The 25,662-nt window shown below is 43.9% G+C and overlaps 1 protein-coding gene across 4 annotated transcripts in view; it reads right to left on the reverse strand.

Moving 5' to 3' along the window:
* ELMO3 (engulfment and cell motility 3) overlaps window positions 1–14,767 on the reverse strand; it is a 185,254-nt gene extending 170,487 nt beyond the window's left edge. Inside the window, exon 1 of one of the 4 annotated variants that reach the window (XM_085638688.1) lies at window positions 14,622–14,767. The gene's annotated coding sequence lies outside the window, so the exon portion shown is untranslated. Of the gene's footprint in view, window positions 1–14,184; window positions 14,318–14,621 lie in introns of those variants that run through there. The other 3 variants (XM_085638689.1, XM_085638690.1, XM_085638691.1) reach the window with 3 other exon arrangements.
* Between the last annotated feature and the right edge of the window lie 10,895 nt (window positions 14,768–25,662).

Here is a 25,662-nt window from a genome sequence, read left to right on the forward strand (position 1 = left end):
CTGGAGTAGATGCGGACCCCTGGCCATGATCCCGGAGGGCTGCAATACGAAAAATGGTGGCCCGGCAGTGATGTACTGGGGCCCCTGGGCACCACGTTGACTGCAGGAGAATCCCCGCCCCCTGCTGCCCGATCATATCTGTTGGGCTGAGGGGTCGAGAGACTGCCTGCCAGAGGAGGGGCGGACTTAAGCGACCCTGCAGCGGCTGACAAGAGGGCCAGGTGGCCTGCGGCCTCGCGGAGACAGAGGACAGAGCTAGATACGGTCTACTCTCTATTGCCTGTTTAATTATTTCACCAAGCTCCCTGGAGCTTGGTCTGCATCCTTGCTTCTTGCTTTTGTTTAAATGGAACCTTTGCCATCAAACAGTTATCAACTTACTTGGTGAAGTAAACTTAAATGATTCCTCTTACACATATTTATTTGTCTCAGTGTTATGAATTTCCTAAGCAAGGTAAAATCCGCTAACCTAGAAGTCGCCTCCTCTCCTCCTTCCGATGCAGGAAACAGGAAGCCCACAGGCTTCCAGACTCCCCTAGCCAACCATGATGCTGCTGTCACCATGACAGCAGCGCTGTGATTGGTCTGAGTGCCGTGGTTCAATGCTCAGACAGGGACTGGGAGCCTGTGCATGTTCTTCACCCAGGCTGTGCAATACAGCCAGGTGGAGAACATGCTAAGTGCGCATGACTGTTTGCCCAGCCCTAGACGGCTGGCCAAAATGTCATGCACACTTAGAAAGTGCTCACCACTCCTCCTCCTGCTGAGTGGGCAGTTCAGCCCAGCCTGCACCTACAGCCAGGTAGAAAAAATAAAATGATGATAACATGGTGTTATGCAACGGTCATCAGCCTTAGCGGAGGAGCAGCTGCTGGTGATTTGGGGTATGCATAGTGCTTCCGAAGTAGTTCAGAATTTGGTAAAGTGTGTGAATGACAGTCCAGGGAGAACATTGTTTAGAATGTGAATAGCATGGGTCACAAAATGGTGTTTCACTATGAGCACATTGCAGGTCTCAAGAAATCTACTCGCTATGGCAAGTTAGATTTAATCAGGGCAAGCTATTTTAGGGCCTAAAGGTCCAAGCTGGCAAGAGAGCTAGAGCTGGCAAAGAACAGGTTTTATGATCATTCAGAAAGTGAATGAGCAATAAAGATGGCTTTAAATCATATTTTTATCTTGACACATTCGCTGTGCTTCAAAGACGGGGTGAAATGTCAGCTTATGTCTTGTAACAAGTTGCTGCTTATTTTATCACAAAGATTAGTGTTCACATTTCTTTCTCCGACTTCAAAGCTAGACAATTTTGTAAAGTAGACGACCTGGCATTTGTGGAGGACACCCAAATTTGAAACAGCATGTAAGCAGACTGTATAAATATATGAAAATATATTCCAGTGGTTAGGAGAGCCATTTTTTGTAATTCTGGAGTGAGATTGAAAGATTTTATTAGGATCAAAACAAATCAGAATACTTAACTTGGTAATGTGCAAATGAAAAAGATTTGCAACAACCTGATTTCCACACATTATTATTTGTACTCAATATTGTTTTATCAGAATAACAGCATACGAAAAAATGTCTTTCTCCAAATTATAGTGTGCTACCACATAATGCTTTATTAGAACATTGGAACGTTGGAAACACCATTGAAAACAATGGAGTAGCTCCGGGCTTATCCAGGCGTATATTGGCTGGTATAAGCCCAGAGCTCCAACATTCCAATGTTTCTTTGTTCACAGCTGTGACTGTGAACAAAGGCTTCAGGGAGCCTGAGGGGATTTCAATCCCCTCGGGCTCCCTGAAGCCTTTGTTTTATTTGTTAGAACATTATGCCCTCTAGTGGCAGAATGTTCTAATAGCCTTATAGCCCTTCGTAGCTGGGCTATACCGGTGATTAAAGTCCCGCTCCTTTGTTAAAGGCCCTCGCCTTCGGCTTAGGCCAATAAAGCTGGAGCGGACCCTTAATAGCCGATATAGCCCACTACGGCGGGCTTTAAGGCTATATTATTATGTTCATTAAAAGTGAGTGTTTTTAAATACGAACACAAACACATTCCTGCCCTCACTCTGATGACAATGCTGTTAATGTAGATCCCTGAGCACTCCTCCACAAAAAAGCCCGTCTTGTGTGAACAATCTTCTTGTGTACTTTATTCGTAAACAACATTCAACAAATCCTTGATGTAAGATTTTGTCATAAGCTACCCAACAAGTGGTTCGTCAATGGATAGTTATATTCCAACTGACTTCTTCAGGGCTAGATAAAGTAACAACCACAAGGGCATTATAATAGAACTAATACTCCCAGCTTGTACGGAGAAACTCCACCATTTACCAGAAGCCAAAAACGTGATCAAAAGGAAGTAACTATAATAACAAGCATTGGCATAGCCAAAAGGTCTCGCCTTTGGGACCTTATAAGTGTTTAGTTATCTAGGACAATATCCTTGGTGCAACAACATCAAGTGTTGCATGGCTAAACACTTATAAGGTCCCAAAGGCGAGACCTATTGGCTAAGCCAATGCTTGTTATTATTTGGAGTTCATACATTACAACCCTTCTAGTATAGCACAGTGAGTTATGAATTATGAACCAACATCAATGATCTACATGCAATCTGCAAGGCACAGGTTTACAACCTTATTGTTTTATTCTCAATCGGTTTGTTATTCTATGGTTGAAAAAAGGGTTCCTGTGGGTGGTAATAAAGTCTTATTAGTACAGTCAACCCGGACCACTGTGTTATGTTTTAAACTTAACTTTGTGTTTCTCCAGGCTATGTACTCTTTATATATAATGCCTACCAGTAAGAACGAAATGTGATTCCTGCACCCTGTAACCCTTACTGCCTTATATGACATTTTCTGTGCATTGATTTACACACTTGTATGCTATATTGTCTCTGTATAATGTGTGTGATGAAAACACTCTAACACTATTCATTGAGACAGACAAGTGATTACACGTTGTGCGCCTTTATTTCCACTATTGCACTGGGGTCTAGGCGTTAGGCTCCAGATAGCTCCCAGCCAGGATGATACCCTAACAAAAGAATGGCTGATGGCCCTTTAAATCAGGCCTTTGTTTTGGGCCAGGCTGGAAGTGAAATAAGAAAGACCCCCCACCGTCTGCTGGTTGCTGCTTTGAACAGAAAGCAGATAGCAAGTGCAGCTCAATGTGTCCTGGTGTCTGCAGATTACACCGGAAAAAAGTTGGACACCAGTTCGGCTCAATAATAGCTGCTGGGCTGGGATCAAACTGGATCCCCCTAATTTCTGTATTTGTTGGGACTGCGGCCACCAATTTGGGTCAAAAGGAAAACAGAATAGCCCTTCACTAACAAACTAACATTCATGCAGCTGTCAAAGTCGCATTATTCTTAGCTACGTTTGTTACATGTGTCCTAGTTACTTTAAGGACAGAAAACCACATATTAAAGGTCAATGAAAAACTTGTATATAAAACAGTATTTTAAATGTCCGAAAAGAAAGTGCAAAAGCACACAAAAACCCAATATACAAACTATGCTTTTAGAACATATGTAAAAGAGGATTTAATTTATATTAAAAAAATTGTATTAGGTGTCTATAAATCTGCCTGTACAATAGCATGTACCAAAAGTGTCTCCAAAATCAACTACAGAGAATAGGTAAAGCAGAGAAGAGCCCTAAAAGTAGATGTAAAAGCTTGTGAATTAAACAGTGCATGGGCAACAATCTTTTAAAAATGTACCTAAAATATTATTTAGAAGACGGCGCATTAAATGTCTATAAAATATATAGAGAACCTTTAGTAGAAGTGTCAGGGAAGTTCATTTTGAAAACTAGATATTAAAAGTGACTACAAAAACATATGTTTTTGAAAGCGGTGCGCGCGTGAGAGAGAGGGGGAGCAGGAGGTGAGCCCGGGAGTGGTGCGTGTGCGCAGTCTACTCATTTTCAAGCACTGCACTCGTGCTTGTTGCGCGCCCCTTTTCGATCCCGCAAGGTGGATGCCGCCACAGGCACGAGTGTGTGCTTGAAAATGAGCAGAGCGACGTCTAAAGGCCCTCCTATGCAGCGCGCGAGACCTAAAAACTGAACTGAAATCCTGCATATTAATTTACAACTCATTAAGGTAATTGTGTTTCAATAAAAACAGTATATCAAATGTTAAGAAAAGCTTAGTTAGAATTCCAGATGTGTTGGAATACAAATTATATTCCCTAGTGTGATGCACCAGAGCTGCTGACACCTACAAACCAAAATAATGAACTAGTAGCCATAGTGGTAAAAAAAAATTATAAAGATAAAAAGAAGTAGCAAAATAACAGAGCATGGCCTGAGTGGGAGCTCACCCGTCATAGATATTACCACTCAAGTTACTAATGTCTAACTAAATTAGCAACACATTTCTAGTACGCTGAAAAATATCAATAATAACATGTAATAAGTAATTCCTCTCTCTATTTCAAACATTTTTCTGCATGGACTTTGTCCTCTGAAGAAAGGTTTGTGGCTTTCCTTTACCCTGAAGCACCTGATTCGTGTTCTCATCAACATAAATTGCTTGTATTGTTTTTGATCACTTATCACACAGGGTTTCTGTGTGCTGTATTTTACCCATCGTCCATCTTCCAGTTACATTGTTAGTTTGGTTTGGCTGCACTGTCCTCTATTTTACTATTGTAATAATCATATCATCTATTGAAGAGAGTGAAAAATGAGCAGAGGAACGGTTTAGTAACTTGCATTCTGGTAAAGTTGAAGAACAGAATAGCATTAAGAATAAAGGTTTAGAAGAAAAATTTAAAAGACTGGAAAAACTCAAAATGAATTAACTATCCAAATGGTGGGATTCCATATCTCTTAAACAATATATGAACTCAATAAAATCACCAGAGGACTTACAGCTCAAATAGTTTGGACGCATGACGATCTGGATAAGGATTTACTTAAGAGTTCAATGAAGTTGGTGGAAACCTTGATTATTACTGCAGATAGTAAAATAGCTAAATTGCAAGCTGAAACCAAAGACATTAAGAAAAGAGATTAATGAAATTAATCTCCCTGAATCCAATAAGAAAAACTATGATAATCTTAATGTATCTTGAGTAAATATCAGGATGAAATTAAACTAAGAAAGGCTAGAACAACTCAAACGTGATCAAAATTATTATTTGCGTGGACGAGTCTTTACCTTTGCCAAGAGATTTAATCACTAAAAATAATAAAATCGAGATCAGTAATAGGCAAGCTCATGGATAACAGTACTAGCTCCTCTGGTTTCCTTCTAGTAGTGATACTGAGGAACAACTAGATCCTGAGGAGGGCGCATCCAACAGTAGTCAGAAGTAATGGTTTTTAGAGGAATTACAGAGAAGCAAAGTAAGAAAATGTAGACTATGAAAAAAATCCAAAATCTAGACAAAAAGGAGAAAAAGAAAGAGGGGGGAGACCAACCCAGGGGCAGACCAGAGATGCAAGAAAGATTGTGGACTCACAAGAAGTAAACAATCCTTTCTTATCACCACTAATCTCAGACGTAATGATTGTGAATCTGTCTGATGAAATCTTGAACCAAGATAAGATCTGAGTATTCAAAAAGGGGCATGAAGTTTGTCTCACTGCCGATTTTGATCTGTGTCAAGTGAAAATTGATCTCTCTAAATTAATTCGCAAATTAAAACTAAATTTGCAAATGAATTTAAAGATATACATTTTCACTTGATACAGATCAAAATCAGCAGTGTGACAAAACCTCATGCCCATTTTTCAATACTCTAATCATATCTTAAAAAACTTCAGTGTGAATCCTTTATGTGATACCAGTACTGCAATGAACTCTGACTTAAGCATTTTATTGATCCAGGATGTAGTAGATACATCACTGTTGCTGTCTATCACAGAATGTGAAAATGGTCCGTGTACAGTTATGTCACTCTTATCCGGTTTGGATATCGATACAAATTCGAGCATCGATAGTGGCTTATGACTGAATTCCAAACGGAATCCTCAATTTACAAGTGGCAACAGTTGCGATCTATGCTATAAGAATGTCTGTGTGGATATTGATGAATGGAAAACGGCACATAAAAACAACAAATGTAGGTATTGCATATAACAATCTGTCACACTCTGAACACTCAGCCTTACAACAACTTCAAGAAAACAAGAAACTGATCATCATGGAGGATGAAAAGGGTGGCAAAATAGACATTATGAACAGGAGTGACTATGACAATGAAGTTTTCAGACAACTGAATGTTTCTTGCTATGTTCAACTTGATACTAATCCTATCTCTGGTATTAGCACCTAGTTTAATACTGAGTTAAAACTATTGCATGCGAAAGAATAACTATTGGATGACGAATATTTGTATCTGAAAATTGTAAAACCTAGGTACCTATGCTTGTACATCCTTCCCAAAATACATTAGGAAGGTCACTTTACCCTGGGTAGGCCTATCATTTTGGGTACTGGTGGACCAACTAAGAGAATCTCAGGATTTGTTGATGTGTTTTTAAGGTCATGTGTACTACATCTACCATCTTTCATTAGGGACACTAAACATGCCCTTAATCTTTTATGTGCTATCACCTGGGAAGAAGGGATAATATTGGTCACCTTAGATGTTGTCTCGCTATATACCAACGTTATACAGGATTTTGGAATACAGGCAGTGGAGCATTTTTTTAATAGATCCATTGAACTCCTGTCGCACACATATTATCTTACGCATGATTAGTTTGATTCTTGAAAATAATGTCTTCATCTACAGTGGACAAGGGTACCATTACCTTTGCGGGACTGCCATGGGATCCAGATTTGCCCCCACTTGTGGGAACCTATTTATGGCTTGGCTCAAGGAAAGGCACATCTGGGGCCCCGGATGGAAGAAAATGGATTGAAAATATATATTATTGAGAAAAGTTTATAGACTATGTCCTAATTATTTGGAGTGGCCCTTTTAATGGATTGTATTCCGTACGAGGGGGCAGTGGGGTATGAGCTGCGCACGGTTATGTTGTTCAAGTAAACAGAATAATTCTTCTTTCCTCAATGAGAGTGCCCCAAGGGTATTGCACAACGACCACCCCGCGCTGTCAAAAGGTGTTGACAAAAGTCCACACACATATAGCAAATAAGAGCGTCAATATCCTGAGCAACAATCAAATAGTTCAAGCAAAAAATTTATCCACGCAGTAGTCTTCACAATTGTTCTTCTTTGTGCTTTATTCCGTATCTTGTTTGTATCAATCTGAACTTCAATCTTCATCAACAACAGATAGCCACAGATTAAGCCACCACGTGATTCGTCTTATGGGTATAACCTAAGACTTCATAAGGGCTAGAACAAATAAATACATCAGCTGTGTTACATCCAACAATAAGTCACAAAGACTAGGCATGGGAGGTGAACTTCGCTCCGTTTGCAGAGTTTTCTGCACTCCGCGGAGCTCGCGGAGTACAGAAAACTCTGCTTCGCGATGTGCAGCAGAATTTTTTCCCCACTCGCGAACGGTAAGTTTGAGAGTGCGAGCTGCCGCTCGGACAGAATTTCTACCCGAGCGGCAGGTATACCAGCACAAACTGCAGTTCGCACTGCACTCCGCCACTCGCGGAAATTCGCAGAGTTTTTTTGTAACTTCGCAGAATTTCGCATAGCAAAACTCCGCGATCTAAACTCCACTGTCCACACTTAAATTGGAGTTGCATTACAGATCTTGTAAAACTTTGGGTATAGTGATAAGATCATGTTCACTTTCCGTAATTCAGAGCAACAGAGCAGTGTCCCGTACATCCTGTATTGACATATCCCCCACAATAGTATCACTTGCATCTTTTTTTATTTATGGTAGGGTTAATGGTGAAAAACTTTTCAGATCCATCTTGACATCTGTCAATCACATTGTGTTATGACAGATGTCAAGATTGATCTGTATAAATTTGTACAAAGTTTGAAATTGAAAACGTTTTTCACCATTAACCCTACCATAAGTGTGGGCAGTGGTTTGAAACCGAAGTCCAGATGGACTCCACTATTGACCAGTGGTCACAATATTGAAGTTTTTCATAAGATTATCAGTAAGGAACTGGATAAATGTGAAGAAACCATGAAACATAAGAGATTGGTACCGCATGTTAACAAGCTTACATCCAAAGAACAAGGAGCACTTAACTAACTCAGTTTGGATGATAAAATTATCATTTGGGAAGCTGACAAGGGCGGCAATATTGTTGTTATGGATAGGGTCATGTATGAGGCAGAGATTATGGGACAATTAGAAAATACATGCTGCTATAAAAAAAACTGGCTAGTAACCCGATATTTGGAATAACTAAAATTGTTAATGCAGAGCTAAAAAGTGGAATATCAAGGGTTTGCTTAATGATGATGAGTATAGATACTTACTGGGTGACAAACCAAGATTCCCCTGCCTGTATACGCGCCCAAAGATACACAAAAATGCCACCATCCCACCAGGGAGACTGACAGTTTCAGGTATTGGGGGTCCCACGGAAAGGATCTCGGAATTTGTCAATACCCTTCTGCAGCCATATGTGACTAACTTAGCTTTCAATATCAGAGTCATGAAACATATTTTTAATATCCTTATGGATATTAATTGGGATGCATCAATGATTTTAGTTACATTAGATGTAGTGTCATTGTACACTAATATAGAACATGACCAGGGTTTGTCTGCACTCTGACATTTTTTATACAAAAGATCTGTTGAACTTCTGGAACACTCCAAGATGTTGATTACTATGTCGCAAATGATTTTAGAGCACAATGTATTTCTGTTTAAACCAGATTGGTATCAGCAAATATGCGGAACTGCAATGGTTTCCAGATTTGCGCTGTCATTTGCCTGCCTCTTTATGGGGAGGTCTGAGGCGGCGCATATCTGGGGCCCATCGGGGGCAAAATGGCAGGATTATATAGAGTACTATGGCAGATACATAGACGATTGCCTTCTCATTTGGACAGGTAGTGAGAAAGATCTACATAACGTTTTTGCTTATATGAATAGCAATACGTTTAACATGTCATTTACAATGACATACAGTAGAGAGAAAATTGTATTCCTTGATGTTAAACTTTATGTGGATGATGGTAAGATCAACTGTAACATGTATAGGTGAGTATATACTGCAATTCTATTTTGCATGCGACTAGTGCCCATCCAAGAGCTCAAGTTAATGCTATTCCATATGGTGAGCTTTACAGAGTCCGCAAAAATTGCAGCAATAACCTGGACTTTGCAATCTGTGCCAGTGATATAGAACTGAGATTTCTTGCAAGGGGATATGACAAGAATGTTGAACAAAAAGCTAAGCACCTTTGAGACTAGTTACCAACTATCATCCATGGTCACATAAGATTTTTAACATACTGAAAAGATATTGGTATTTATTAACATCTGACCCTACATTGCAGGCGCATATCACCAAATACCCTAGTATTGCTTATCGCAAGGGTAAAATGTTACGAATCATAGTTAGTCCTAGTTACCCGAGGTTGCAAACACGTGAACAGACATGGTTGCATACACTCAATATGGGCTCATATAGGTGTGGTAATTGTAGTATGTGCAAGTTTGCGTTACATGGAACACATGATTTCCAATACAATGGATTTAGAAAGCAACATATTGACTGTTCCGCCAAGTTTATGGTGTATGTTATCCTGTGTAAATGTGCAAAAATGTATGTAGGTAGCACCATTAGACGTCTCAAAGATCAGATCTCGGAGCACTTTAGGGGTCTAAAAAATTTTGATTCCAGATATCCCATTGTGACTCATGCTCTGGAATGTCCAGCACAAAGCAAACAACTTACGTTCACATTTCATGGTATCGAATCAATCCCTATTGATATCAGAGGTGGAAACCGAGAACTTAAGGTTCGGCAATGTAAAGCTCCCTGGATTCTGAAACTTCGTGCTGTGGAAGTAGGCATTAATATTGATAATGAATTACAATACTTTTTGGGATCATAAGTGTGATGTTTTGTAACAGGAAATAGATGTATCCTTGGCACCTGTTTTTTCAACTGTACTCTTTACATTAAGACTGTTGTTACATATACAATGTTTATGTGTTGAGAGTAACATACGTTTCAGTATCAGTAGGCATCTTAATTCGCCTCTTTGTAATAATGAAACACAGGTTTACCCTTTATCTTATTTGGTGGTTGGGTTTTTTAACACATTTATATATATATTTTCTTTTTTTTAAATGGTTTTGGTTTGGTAGCATTACCTTTACGATTCAGTGTTATTTTAGGAGTTTTTACTCATGGAATTATAAACTGGCTTTAACATGCGTACTCTGCCTTATGATATTGTATAAATATTAAATCAATAGGCTTATTGTATACTGGTAATTCCTCTTTGTTGGCTTGGGATGTCACTATAATTATTATGGGACGCGGTTCTTGTATACTACAAGGTAGCGCACCACTAAACATCTTTGATACAGATAGTAACGCCATTTTTTGATTCTGAATTGGGTCAGGGTAGGAAGCGCTTAAGTTTAGTTTTATTCTTATTTTATCGCTTAATTATGGTTATATTGAAATTTTACATTTTATTTTCTAATTCTGAAGATATGGACCTATGTATATATTTATTATTATTAAGACTTTTTTCTGTTAGAACATTTTTTACGGTGTGATATTCTAATATGGCACCCAAACTTGGTTGAATTTTCATAACGCTCACATGTTAGTCCTTCTTTTGTGGATATTGAACGGTGATGTATAAAGGGACACTCCAAGATAGCGACGATGCGACACGACATGGATTTTTACAGAACACTCTTCAATTAAATTTTTACTGCTTCTAGGTAAGACTTATAGCTGTCATACTTGTGCATGGTTACTATACCCTGAACTACGTATGAGGCGCTGACTTCTACTCCTGATTGGGGCCACTGGGGATTACGGTTTGAGAAAAAGTTAAGGGGTACGATATGGCATAACGTTATGGACTGCAGGGTTGGATATTGGCCTATGCAGCACGTTTTACCATAAAATAGCGCGGTTATTAGCTGTGTTTGTCGTTTTTTAGATACAGTATATTTGATATGTGGCTCTTATTACTTCTAATATCATTACACTTATGACCTGATATGGCCAGAAGTTGAATGTCTTTGTTTTACGTATTTTTACAGGACACACTTTGATTTTGAATCTTACGAAGGCTGTTACTGACAGAGGTCATCACTCATATTATTCCTAAATATATCGCTGTAGGCGAGGAGTTTGAGTTATGTTGTTACACCTAATTTGTGCACAAGGTGTACAGGTGGTTTGCTTTTCTGCTTCTTAATATATAGATGAGGTCAGTTTATACCAGGTGTTCCCTCGTTTCTTTTCTTCCTTTTTGCACTCTTTGGATTACTTTATCTTCCCTCTTGCCCTGTTCTACCAGGGACACGTTTTATTACAGCTATTATGCTTTTGTTGACTCACTGACTCAAGGTAGCTTTCTAAGTGTACTGTCTCTCACTTGGATTCTTTTATACATTTGGTGGAGTCCTTTGTTAGGAGTGGGCGTAGTTCGCTGCGTTTTGCTACGCGGAACTCCGTGAAGTTACAACAAAAAAAACCTCTGAGAAGTTCCGCAAGCGGTGGAGTGCAGTGCGAACTGCAGTTTGTGCTGGGGTTTCTGCTGCTCGGGTAGAAATTCTACCCGAGCGGCAGCTTGCGAACTTACAGCTCGCAATAGCGAGCGGGGAAAAATCTTTGCTGCACATCACGAACGGAGAGAAGTTCACCGCCCAGGCCTAGTCTTTCTGACTTATTATTGGACATTGACTGTATGGATTGTAATACAGCTGAAGTATTGGTTTTTTCTAGCCCTGATGAAGTCTTAGGGTATACCCATAAGACGAAACACATGTTGGCTTAATCTGTGGCTATCTGTTGTTGAAGAAGATTGAAATTCAGATGGATACAAACAAGATATGGAATAAAGCACAAAGAACAACAATTGTGAAGACTACTGCGTGGATTAATTTTTTGCTTTAAATGGATTGTTTACGTTTGTATTATATGTTAGCTCTAATTCATGTACTAGGAGCTTCACTTTGAATTACAGCTATGAAAGTATCAACTTTTTTGGAGGCAGAATTGTACGCCGGGAATATGCCACTTCAGAGTTACATTTATCGTAAGACTAATGATAATCAACTGCACTATTTTGTAGGAGACTCATGGAACTTAGGTAAGTGACTTAATCGTGCTTTGACACCCAACAGTCATGATATTATTTTACACCACACATATATATCTAGCTCTTGATCCCATGTGGCTGCCTATTAGAATTCTGTAAATATATTTATGTAGGATATATATTTTTTTTAGATTTTCTGTACATGTATGGACTGTATTATGTTGGAGACTGGGCATGTCTGTGTTCATGAGGTTTACTTGATTGAGGACCACAGATTTAAGATGGCTATTGAGAGAATCGGAACAAAGAGAAGTCCTCCCTTGCTTTGATTGGAATATAAAGGGTGAGCCTCGAGTATTTTTAGTTGTTTTTTTCTTGGCAATATGGGACCCACCAGTTGCACCTATTGTGAACATATGCATGCTCATACTTTGGTCTGGTACTATTGTTTTATCATAATGTGACTATGTTGAAAATAGAGAGGGGAATTACTTAGTACATTATTATTGATATTTGTCAGTGTACTAAGAACGTGTTGTTACTGTAGATGGACATTAATGACTTAAATGGTAATATAGGATGCTCACTCTACCGTCAAAGGTACGTGTGAGCTGGAGAATTTCTGATGAGCTCAGAAATGTATGTGATGATGATTAAATACTCTATTTGGCTTGATAAGCTATAAATGTGTACCTTTGTACTCATAAAATGAATATACAATTCATCAATAAAAAGTTCAATACAGTATGCACATGTAAAAACTGTTCAAAATACAAAATGTACAACTCCCACAACATGGCAAGTCCGTCAGCAAGTCTCTAACATTTCCTTACTCTAAGAGCTCTCTAAACAGAGTTATTTTTATTCATAACAAACCTTGCAATAAGCAATACAATCATAAACTCATAGAAGTCAGGAAACCACTATTGGGTCAGACAACACAATTAAGTTAATTTAAAAGCATTTGAGCAGCTATAAAAGACCTCGAACTATTAAAATTACATATTGAGAAGACGCAACAGCTGATATGAAAGTCAAGGAGGAAAGTGCAAGACTATTCAAGAGCGTTCTAGAAGTATGACAAGGTGGTAAACGAATGACATAAAAAATAACTTATCCTAATGAAGTGACAGCAAATGATGGGTGTGAAGGCGGTGCATCAAGTCCGTATTTCGTGCTGCCATTCCAAATTGCTCTCCTCAGAAGTTAGGTGATTGCCTGAGTTCTAATGACTTTTTTTGCTTGTCAACTACCATGAAAAATGTGATGAAGATAGTGAAGTTGAATGCTAGAACACTTTATATTAACAATCCGAGCTTGCAGGCAGGATCTTATTGGCAAGGTGTTAAATATTGATTTTAGCAGTGAGCTCTCTCCTCCTTATAACCCAAGAATGTAGGCAATAGATGCATGGCCGACTCGTGAAGATAACTACAGTGAACTGTGGTAACCGGCACACCCACATATGGAAAATGTATGTGGGTATGCAGGTACTCACAGTTCTTAACTACTGTCAGTACTTATAGGTGGTAGCCAACACAAACCATTTATGGGTCCCAGTGCTTATTATATTCCATCATCAGACTTCTAAATCACAGCAAAAGAGAGGGAGAAAAAGGGAGTGAAAAGTGATAATAGGAGTAAACACGGAATAAAGTACCTGCAAGAGTGACTGCGATACAGAGACAGAAGTTTAAGGAAGTGGACTAGATGCATGTAGTGGAACTAGGCAGCCTTGATCTTGGGCAACCCCGGCATCTGCCAGTAGCTGTGGTGAGCTCCCAGGAAAAGGTTTTGAACCATTGCACTTATTTTTTTTTTATAACAAATAAAGCATTGGTAGTAACATAGCGTCAACCTTAAAGAGGAGATCAACACAGCGCTGAACATAGAGTCAATCTTAAATGCTGATGTTTTTGGTAAAATCTGGAAAGCTACTCATTTTAAAGCAGTCAGTGGCTATAGAGGTATCTTGTAAAAGCCGCGTCAAAAGACCCAGGTGGGTTATACGCACCTTATAGATGTAGGCAGTCAGCAGTAGGAAAGGTATAGGGATTCTTCCCCCTTTTCTTTCTTGGTAGATATTAGTCAGGTCTGTTCTCAATTACCATGGTTTCATATTTCATGCTCTACGTCTTTCTCTTAACGCTTTCTTCCTGCATCCCTTTCCCTTGTCTTCCTCCTTTTTAGTGGTTTTATCTGCTACTCGTCTTTCATCCTGAATTTTACCCTTTTAGTCCTCAACCCCCAAAATAAGTATTCTAGGTATATGACCCCTGCAAGAGTTACGCATGCGCATTAGTGATATCGAGCAAAAAAAATAAAAATGTTGCAACATCTGTCAAGGAGTTGCTTTAAGTTGCGCATGCGAAGCCAGCGGCCAGAGTACACTCTTGAAAAATGCCTGAGCATTTTTTTAATATAATTAGTTGGAGCAGGCAATACACTCACCGCTGCCCGGGCACCAAAACCCCGCGCCTTCAGGACCGTGCTTTCGCTTCGACTCCCGGTCTCCGCTAAGCCTGCCCTCAATCTTCCAGAGCCCTGCTCACAAGTTTCAATTCCCTCACTGCAGTGCCAGCACTTCCGGGAGTCTTAATGAGAGTGGGTGGAGAGTCCCAGGGGAGGGAGGAGTGTGGGAGTCCCAGGAAGAGAGGGGCGAACAACTTCAGGGAAGCAGACCAGCGAGGAGGGTTGGGTTGCGGGAGGACGGAGGAGACTGAGTCCCAGGTTTTAGGAGCGGGGATTCTGAGGGGAAGAGAGAATGGGAGGATTACAAAGGGAAGACGAATGGATTTATAGGAGGAAGGAAAAAGAGTCCTGGGCGGGGGGATGTGGGAGGCAGTGGGTGACAGGGGCTCACACTATACATAGTAAAAGACTGGAGTCTCGGCTGGGTAGTTGGAAGTGGATGATCCGACACCCGGGAGTCGGGAGAGTCAGGGACAATTTAAGGATTTTGGGGGGCCTGGGGAAAACATATTGTGGGTTCCCTGTTCGGAACAGCTTTGCATTTATGATACAATTTCTACTTTTCATGCACTCTTTAGCTAGGTCGAATGCACACTTGCCCAAATTGTAAATGTGTTTTCATCTAATATTCAGTGATAGTGATGTTTGTTTTCAATATTGTAACATAGCAGCAGCTCACCAATATTATTTCAAATAATCTCTGGGACCATCTGTCATTTATCAGATGTGAGGGCGTGTTTTGATCTAAAAGGAACTTTTTTTTATGTCAGTTGCATGGTGTTGAAGAACAAACACAAAATGTCTTAACAAAATGTCTGTAACAGACTCCCACGCATTACCAATATAAAAAAAAGCAAAATGGTATTTAAAACTATCAATGTTTAAAAGGCGTTCAAGGTCACCAGGGAAGGCCTGTGTGAAGAACAGAGCTGGATCTATCAGGCAGCCCCCTGAAAGTCTGGGGCCCTGGCCCAAAGCCCACTTTGCCCATGCCTTAGAACGTCCACAGAGCGCTTTATAGAGGTAATTATCCTGTTCGAAAGTGGCGTCGTGTGTGTGTGTGACACCTTCAGTTAGCCGTAGAGGTGAGTGAGCCACTGAAAGCTCGAGCCTGAAGCCTGACTCTGGCTCCGTTCGAGGTCCTCGGGGAACTCTGAGCTCATAACGAGCAGAGCTTCCACGTGGGTTCTGCCTGCCACCCTCACTGTATCCTTATGCACAAAGAAGTAAAAACAAAACATTAACATTTGAAGTAAGAGAGACAAATAGATACACATTTAGTGGCTTATTTGTTCAAAGGGAAACCAGAAACCCTTAATTGCGGCTTCCCCGCTTAAACAAATTGTGTTCTCTCAGGCAAATATTTTAATTAACCTTTCCTCCTTTTTCTTCATTATCTCATATGAAAGCACTTTTAAATAAGTTAGTTCAGAACACCAGCTGCACAAAAACCTATTGTGTTTAATTTAATAGGCTATAATGTTGCTCCATCTATAAGAATTGAAGCCACATACAGGGTTCACATGACAACTTTCTTGCCGCTTAGTTCACTAATGGCACTCACGTCAGGATAGGGTGGGGGCAGCAATGGTTCTAAGTTCATGTTTAAAAACTTTTAATAATTACTTTTCATTGCAGTGCAGTAATGTGACGTATTAATGTCAAAGCGGTACAAAAGGGGGTGGTGATGGACGGAGCATCAGAACCAATCAAACACTCACACCCAGTCAACAGATCTGGGTTTGATCCATCACCGTTCTTTAGCCCACTCTGCCACCCCAGATCAGACATGGCCATATGCAAATCAGTCTGACCCTGTGCCTCATGGGAACAGTCCAGCCCGAACTGCCAAGCCGTGTCTTGCCTGGACCGGAAACAAGCTTCCTAGGACAGGTTTCTGGCATTTCAGCCGTCTTCAGCCAGGCTTGCTTGAATCCAGTGGCAAAGTGAGCAAGGGACTCACGTCTGAGCATACCCTGCCAACTTATGGCGAACAAAGCGGTACAAAAGGGGGTGGTGATGGACGGAGCATCAGAACCAATCAAACACTCACACCCAGTCAACAGATCTGGGTTTGATCCATCACCGTTCTTTAGCCCACTCTGCCACCCCAGATTAGACATGGCCATGTGCAAATCAGTCTGACCCTGTGCCTCATGGGAACAGTCCAGCCCGAACTGCCAAGCCGTGTCTTGCCTGGACCGGAAACAAGCTTCCTAGGACCGGTTTCTGGCATTTCAGCCGTCTTCAGCCAGGCTTGCTTGAACGGTGATGAATCAAACCCAGATCTGTTGACTGGGTGTGAGTGTTTGATTGGTTCTGATGCACCGTCCATCACTAATTTCTAATTTAAAACATTTATAAAGCGCAGCGTGCACCGAACGGTTTCTTGGCGCTAGTGGAGGGGATTGGCTATGGAGACAGAAGGGAGCCCGGGATTGGGCCGGAGAGGGGGTTTACACAGGGAATGCCTGATAAAAAAGAAACGTTTTAAGATCCTTACGGAAGGATAGATAGTGGATAGACGCACGTAGGTGGTCTGGAAGGGAGTTCCAGAAAGTGGGGGCCAAGGTGGAAAAGTTGGACCCACCCCACTTTTTGCGTCTGAAGCGTGGGATTTGGAGAAGGGACTTGGAAGAGGAACGAAGTTGTCTAGGGGGAGCGTATTCTGTTATTAGTGAGGAGATGAAAGCAGGTTCGGTGCCTTGACGAGCCTGGAAAACCATGCAGGCGGTTTTGAACAGAGAACGTTCCTTTATCGGGAGCCAATGAAGCTCCCTGAGGAGGGGTGTGGAGTGGTGGTAGCGTGGGAGACCAAAAACCAGTCGAGCGGCTTGGTTTTGGACCACCTGTAGCCTCCTTAGACTGTATGCAGGTATGCCGTTGTAGAGGGCGTTGGCGTAGTCCAGTCGTGATATGACTAGAGCGGCCATGATCATTTTGAGTGCCTGGGGGGAGAAGAAGCGAGCGACAGTGCGGATAGTTCGGAGAGTGAGGAAGCAGGAGAAGACTACGGAGCTGATTTGAGAGTGGAGGGTAAGCTGATTATTCATTTTAACCCCCAGAGTTTTGACCGTGGTAGAAGGAGTGGGGGCAGGACCAAGGATAGGGGGCCAGAAGAGAGAATTCCAGGGACTGGAAGAACCTCCGGTAAGAACCAACTCGGTTTTGTCCGTATTCAACTTGAGATGGTTATGGTTCATCCAGTCCCTGATGAATGTCATGGTGTACTGGAAGCTGGAAACAGAGAGGGGAGAAGAGGATAGATCAAAGATGAGCTGGAGGTCATCCGCGTAGTTAAACACGGTGACCTCCAGCTGTTGAAGAGCGAAGATGAGGGGGAAGATGTAAAGATTGAATAGTAGGGGGGACAAGGAAGAACCCTGGGGGACACCACACGTGACGGGGAGTGGGATGGTTGTAAAATCTCCGAGCCGGACCGCCTGAGTGCGGTCCCTCAGGAAGGAGGAAAGCCACACCAGGGCTGCTCCCTCAATTCCAGCCGCCTTGACACGGGACAGTAAGATGGTGTGGTCTACCGTGTCAAATGCGGCCGAGAGATCGAGGAGTACCAGGGCCTGGTGTTTGTTATGGTCCATACCCTTCCTGAGGTTGTCCAGGACTGATACCACGACTGATTCAGTCGAGTGCCTAGGTCGAAAGCCAGCCTGGCGGGAAGCCAATCCCCCATTGGCCTCTACATGGGTGCTGAGTACCGTGGTGACATAGCGTTCCAGCACCTTGCCCAAGTAGGGCAGCAAGGAGATGGGGCGGTAGTTGGCTGAGATGGATGGGTCAGCGCCAGGTTTTTTTAGGATGGGCACTATGGTGGCTGATTTGAGCGTAGGGGTCACTACTCCCTGCGCTAGGGAGCGGTTAAGAAAGGTAATGGGGGGTTCAGGACAAGAGGAGTAGATTCGTTGGAGAATTCGCGCCGGACAGATGTCTGCCGGAGAGCCTGACTTTACTTTGGGGAGTAAGTCTAGGAATACCTCTTCAGTGATGGGGGGGATGGAGGTGAGAAGATTTTGAACAGTAGGAGAGGGGTCGACATAAGCTGATGAGGGGGGGGGGATGTTGGCTTTGATGGTAGCGATCTTATCGAGGAAGTAAGTGTTTAGTTGATTACAAAGGGGCTGGGATGGGGAGATTTGAGGTGAAGCCCTGTCGGAGTAAGCCAAGTCCTGCACTATGCTGAAGATCTCCCTAGGTTTGTTTTCGGCAGACATTATTTTGGTTGAGAAATAGGAAATTTTGGCGGAAATGATTGCCATCTTATAGTCGGCAAGTGATTTCAGATAAAGGGATTTGAGTGAGGGACAGTAATTTTTCCTCCAGTGCCTTTCTGCCTGTCGAGCGTACAGCTTTAGTTCTTTTAGGTGGTCATTAAACCACCTGTTAGATTCCTTTGGTCGCCGGACGGAGATGCGGTGCAGGGGAGCCACTGAGTCACAACCTCTAGCCAACCAGGTATTGATAGTGTTGGCTTGGGAGTCGGACGAGAGATCGGAGAGGGACGGGGTAGAATTCTGAAGGTGAGACATAAGAGTGGGAAAGTCAACTCTATTCCAATTCCACGCCCAGGTGTTTTTAGCGTGGGGGACTTTGGATATCGGGTTGAGAGAGACGGAGAAGGAAATAAGGGCATGGTCGGACCAGGGACAGGGGGAGACCGTCAACGGGGAAACTGGAAGATTAAGAGACCAGACCTGGTCAAGAGTGTGACCATGGGAGTGAGTGGGGACAGAGATGTGTGGTATGAAATTTAAAGATGTGAGAGTTTCTGTGAACTCTTTCGAGGCTGTACACTCAGAAGGGTCCGAGGGCCAGTAGTTGAAATCCCCTAATACCAAGACCGAGGCATAATTGACCACCATGTTGGCCAAAAGGTCTTGAAAAGCCGGCAAGAATAGAGGCAAAGACTGGGGAGGACGGTACATTAGGAGACAGGTGATAGGAGGGGAGAGGGCGAGGGAACGAACAGTGAGGAATTCAGTGAAGGAGATAGGGGGAGAGGGGATGGGTTGAAAATTTAATTCCGACCGAACAATAATCGCCACTCCACCGCCAACCCTACCTGCTGGGCGGTCAGCGCGTAAGGCCACATAGGAGGAGGGGAGGGTAGCCAAGAGAACGGGCAGGGAAGAGTCACAGAACCAGGTTTCGGTCAAGAGCAGTAAGTCAGGCTTTTCAGAGTCAAGCAAGACAAAGAGCTCATGATGGTGCTTGACCGCAGACCTGGTGTTAAGCAAGAGGATGGATAGTGACGGGGTGGGAGGGGAAGGGCCGGGTGGGAGAGGGCATTGCGGGAAACAGTCGGGCGGAGAACACGGCAGAGTAGGAGTGGGAGAGGGTGCAATCCCTAGAGAAGGGATATGCCTGCGGACAGAGTCCGAGAGTGGCAAGTGGCCCTGGAGGGTGATAAGCTCCTCAGAGGAGTAGGAGATAAAATTGGCATGGAGACGTGCCCCTAGCCCCGTCCGGCCGCGGACGGGCGCAGACGGGCTCGCCTTAGGCGCGCCTTCGGCGCGCAAACGTCGCGCCCGCTGCGCTCGTCCGCTGCGCTTCCTACCAAGACACATGCTTTATGCCGATGGGTCGGGGGGTTGGAGGGGGTGTGGCCAGCCGAGGGGGCGTGTCTCGCCTCGCCCTCGGGAATGGCGGCCGAAGGAAGGGAGTCGTTGCAGCGAGTAGCGCGGTTTCTGAGAAGCCAAATGTTCAGGTAGGTGGGGGTGACAGTTAAAAAACACAGTATCACATCACAATGATTTTAAAAGTAATTAGTCCCCGCTCCCGGCTTTTCGCCTCAGGAGCCAATCGTGAATGCCACCCCCTTTTGTACCGCTTTGTTCGCCATAAGTTTGCAGGGTATGCTTAGACGTGAGTCCCTTGCTCACTTTGCCACTGGATTCAAGCAAGCCTGGCTGAAGACGGCTGAAATGCCAGAAACCGGTCCTAGGAAGCTTGTTTCCGGTCCAGGGAAGGCATGGCTTGTCAGTTCGGGCTGGACTGTTCCCATGAGGCACAGGGTCAGACTGATTTGCATATGGCCATGTCTGAACTGGGGTGGCAGAGTGGGCTAAAGAACGGTGATGGATCAAACCCAGATCTGTTGACTGGGTGTGAGTGTTTGATTGGTTCTGATGCTCCGTCCATCACCACCCCTTTTTGTACCGCTTTGTTCGCCATATGTTGGCAGGGTATGCTCAGACGTGAGTCCCTTGCTCACTTTGCCACTGGATTCAAGCAAGCCTGGCTGAAGACGGCTGAAATGCCAGAAACCGGTCCTAGGAAGCTTGTTTCCGGTCCAGGGAAGGCATGGCTTGTCAGTTCGGGCTGGACTGTTCCCATGAGGCACAGGGTCAGACTGCTTTGCATATGGCCATGTCTGAACTGGGGTGGCAGAGTGGGCTAAAGAACGGTGATGGATCAAACCCAGATCTGTTGACTGGGTGTGAGTGTTTGATTGGTTCTGATGCTCCGTCCATCACCACCCCCTTTTGTACCGCTTTGTTCGCCATAAGTTGGCAGGGTATGCTCAGACGTGAGTCCCTTGCTCACTTTGCCACTGGATTCAAGCAAGCCTGGCTGAAGACGGCTGAAATGCCAGAAACCGGTCCTAGGAAGCTTGTTTCCGGTCCAGGGAAGGCATGGCTTGTCAGTTCGGGCTGGACTGTTCCCATGAGGCACAGGGTCAGACTGATTTGCATATGGCCATGTCTGAACTGGGGTGGCAGAGTGGGCTAAAGAACTGTGATGGATCAAACCCAGATCTGTTGACTGGGTGTGAGTGTTTGATTGGTTCTGATGCTCCGTCCATCACCACCCCCTTTTGTACCGTATTAATGTCAAAGCTCCTAAACGTTAAAGAAATACTTTTTTGAATTTTGAAGAGACTTTATCATATTTTATGTGATGTTCGTTGTAAGATTTACATGGCAAACATTTTCAGGACACGGCTTGGGTTTGAAATTTAGGAGCCAGGCCAGATCCTGAGCTCGGCACTCTCAATTAATTTATTGGCTCGCCCACCTCTAGTTAGCTGTGGCTGTTATCCAACTAGCACTGGTGTCCTTATATGTGTAAGCCCGCAGTTACAACGTTAAGAAGTAAACTACAAGTCCCAGAGTGTATGAACGGTTGGTTAAAAATCAGGATTGTACAGTTAGAGGTGTGTGACCCAACAAATTAACAGCGAGAGCCAAGCCAGAGACGAACCAACGGTCTGGCTGGGCTTTAAAGGCTTGGGCACATGCCGAACCCTGAAAATAGTTGGCATCTAAATCATGCAACAAATATGACATTCACCTTAAATTTTTTTTAAAAAAGGTATTTCTTTAACATGTACAAGCGTGTCACCTCAATACAGCAGATTATTTTTGTACAGCGCACACACTGAATTCATGTATTGTAAGTTACTCTCAAATGTGACAACAAAGTAATAGGAGGCTCTGTACAGTATTTACCTAGGATCAAACAAGTTGATCAAGCGGGAAGCAAGGATTGGTCTCAGGTTTTCTCATTTCAAATGATGCAATTCACTCACTATGTGGCTGCCTATTCCTCTCATTTTCAACATCAAAGGTTTATGCTATGTTAATAATTATTGGTGCATGATGGTAGTGTGCGGGTGTCAGGCAGAAGTTGCATTAAATCTTGACTCAAGTGTTCAAGAGGACCTCGAGTGGAGCAAGAGCCAGGTCTCTTGCTTGAGCTTCAGGTAGCTAACCCACCTCTATGTATAATAGTGTATTGCAGCATTCATACCAAATTGCGTCGCTGAGGCGTGCCTACAAAAAGGCAATCTGGTCAGATGGAAAAACACAGGTAAACATATGGATAAAATTGCTACATACAAGTAAAATAAAAAACAGCAAACAGTTCTGGGCAGAAATTAATACACTCGCAAACGGTAACTCTTGTCATTATAACTCCGGAATATCAGAATCAGGCTGGATAACGTACATTGAAGCAGTCCGCCCAGAGCAAGCCACTCATAGCGCAATAGTAAAAGGTGTAACCATAAAGGGCCCATCGCCCACACCAAGCTCGACAGTGGTATATTGTCCAAAAAGAATCGCAGGTTGGGCAATCCCTGAAGAAACTGAGACCCGACGGGGCACCGGGACCGAACGGTCTCCCCAATGTCATATTTAAGTACGATCAGGCCTTTTGGGCATTGCATCTTACTCCCCTATTTAATTTAGCATTTACCACCAATACAATTCCAGCATCCTGGAGAGGCAGTGTTCTTCACCCCATCTTCAAATCAGGCTCACAGACAAACCCAGCAAACTATAGATTAGTTGCCCTGATCGATGTTGAAGCTAAACTTTATGTCACTAATCTGTTAATCGATCTGGAAGCATGGTCAACAGCCGAAAACATCATCCCAGCTACTCAAACAGGGTTTAGGGCCAGCATGAGTACAACCGCCAATCTTCTGGCCCTTACTCTGTAGAGAAAAAAAACCTTTATAGGGGTTCACTGATGCACCGGTCCTTAAACCAACAAAAAAGAGTTTGGCACGGAAGCTGGAATATCAAAATAACAAGTTTATTAACCCCACATGAGGAAGACTGCATCAATACGGTACCCTCAGGCCACTGTAATGAGGCAGTCCAAGGAGTACAGAGATCATGGGTCTTTTATACTGTATTTACCGCTGAGCATGCAGGGAGACTCAAAAAGAGACAGTACAAGTGTGCACATGAATAGCTAGTTACATATAAGAATACATGAGAATCGCTTAGTCAACAGAGTGGGAGGGGTTACAATATTGCTGACATTAGTTAAAATAGCCTGACAGTTCCCTAAGAGCCGGTGCATTCTGGCAGCTACAGGTCTTTCTGAGCATGTGCAAGGCTCTGACTCGGTGCTGAAGGAGTTAACTGTAACAGATGACACAAGCAGAATACAAGGGCAGGCAATAGTGAAGAGGGAGAAAGCATATGGCGAGCACATGGCTAACTAAAATGGCTGCCAAAAACAAAATGGCTTCAGCTGATGCTAACAGCCATTTCAGCTAGTTTCCACAACTCTCCTGATCGAAAAGGCAAACCACAAGGACTCCAACTTATACACCTGTTTTGTCGACTTTGCAGCATTCAACACAGTTCCAAGAGGCCTCGTGTTAGAAATGGGGATCTCTAGTTGGCAGCGGCTGGCGCCGATGTCCAAATAGGGATCCTTCTTCCTAAGTCAGAGTAAGGGGCTACACCCTTTGATAACCCCTGCTCAACCCAGTGGTAACGTAGCACGAGCAGACAGGCCTATCTCAGAGGCAGTGTGTGAAGCATTTACGACCATACACAATAACGCAGTGAAGAAACTACAAAGGGACACCACACAAGTAGCTATAGAAAAATAAGTATCTTTATATAGGCTTAACACAAGGCTCAAAAAGCGATCAAGAAACCACAATGCACATAATTACAGATTCACTTCAAAAGCAATAGAGGCACTCAAAAAGTGCGTAGAACGAACTTAGTTTGATGCCGGGGTCCACGCGACCCGGTGATGCACAATGTACCTGAGATTTAAAGGGGCACGGCACGCAGCCTCACAAGGAAGCCGCGGTGATGACAGGTGGACTCGCAGCGGCCACAGCTCCCCGCTGTAGCGGTCCGCGGCGTGCACTCATGACAATCCTGGGATGGGGCTTATAGGCGGGCACCCAGCGGCACCCGCAGGTGATAACAAGATCCTCGAAGTGGTGACTAGTGCGGGCACTCAGCGGCACAGCTCCTCTGCTGCAGCAGCCCACAATAGCAATGATTCTTGTAGGACGGCAAATGCGGGCACTCAGCGGCACAGCTGCTTAGCTGCAGCGGCCCACAATAGCGATAGCGATGATTCTCGTAGGACGGCAAATGTGGGCACTCAGCGGCACAGCTCCTCAGCTGCAGCGGGCCACAATAGCGATAGCGATGATTCTCGTAGGACAGCTAAGGCAGGCTCTCAGTGGCAACAGCTCCAAAGCTGCGGCGGCCCACAATAGCGATCATGACGACTTTGGAAACACAGGCAAATGCGGGCTCTCAGCGGCAACAGCTCCTCAGCTGCGGCGGCCCACAATAGCGATCACGATGACTTTGGTAACACAGGCAAATGCAGGCTCTCAGTAACAACAGCTCCTCAGCTGCGGCGGCCCACAATAGCGATGCAATGACTTTCAGCACGCGTTCCCCGCAGTAGAACAAGAGGCTCTGGAATTCTCAACAGAGGCCTCACCTGGGAGTAGAATCCCTCTCAACTAGGAATCCGGATGGCTGAGTACCCCGGAGGCACGCCAAACCACACAGAAGACACAGACGGTCCAACTAAACCACTAGACCCCCGAAAAAAGGGTGGGATAACGTCGCCCATAAAGCAGCAGAGGACCGACAAGCCAGACTACGGAGGGGGTGGAGGACGAAGCCCCGCAAAGAGCCGCTGAATGGCGGCATCCGCATGGGTGTTAAACAAAAGCACCCCGTCAAAGAGCAGATCAACCAGATGCTCCCTAATGTTATCAGGGAAAACGCTATCCCTCAGCCAAGCATGGCGACTGAGAGCTACTGAACTAGCCATAGTGCGGCCGAGAGCATCAGAAACGCCCAGGGCCGAACGAAGAATAAACGCGGCCATCTCCCGGCCATCCACCACATGGCGCCGCAGATCAGGGCAGACACCTTCCTGAGAGGCAGAAGACAGAACAGACTCCACAGAATCCCACAAGCTGGAAGTAGCCCTGGCCAACACATAAAGCGTGTTGAGCGCTCGCAAAGCAGCACTAGAGGAAGCAAAGAGGTTACGCCCCCATGAATCCAACCACCGGGCCTCCCGTGACAGAGGAAACAACACCAAAGTTAAGGAAGGGAAAGCAGTCTGCAAAAGAGGGCCCTGGGTAGAAGGGTGAAAAGAAAGGCAGACTAGATCATGTGGACAATGGCGGTGGAGGAGCGACTGGGGCACCAGATCCCCCGTGGTAGGACGCCCCCAGAAGAGAATTATGGAGCGAAGCTTCAAAGGGAAGAAG

This window comes from Triturus cristatus, chromosome 12 (assembly GCF_964204655.1).
Source record: "Triturus cristatus chromosome 12, aTriCri1.1, whole genome shotgun sequence".
Classification (NCBI taxonomy): domain Eukaryota; kingdom Metazoa; phylum Chordata; class Amphibia; order Caudata; family Salamandridae; genus Triturus; species Triturus cristatus.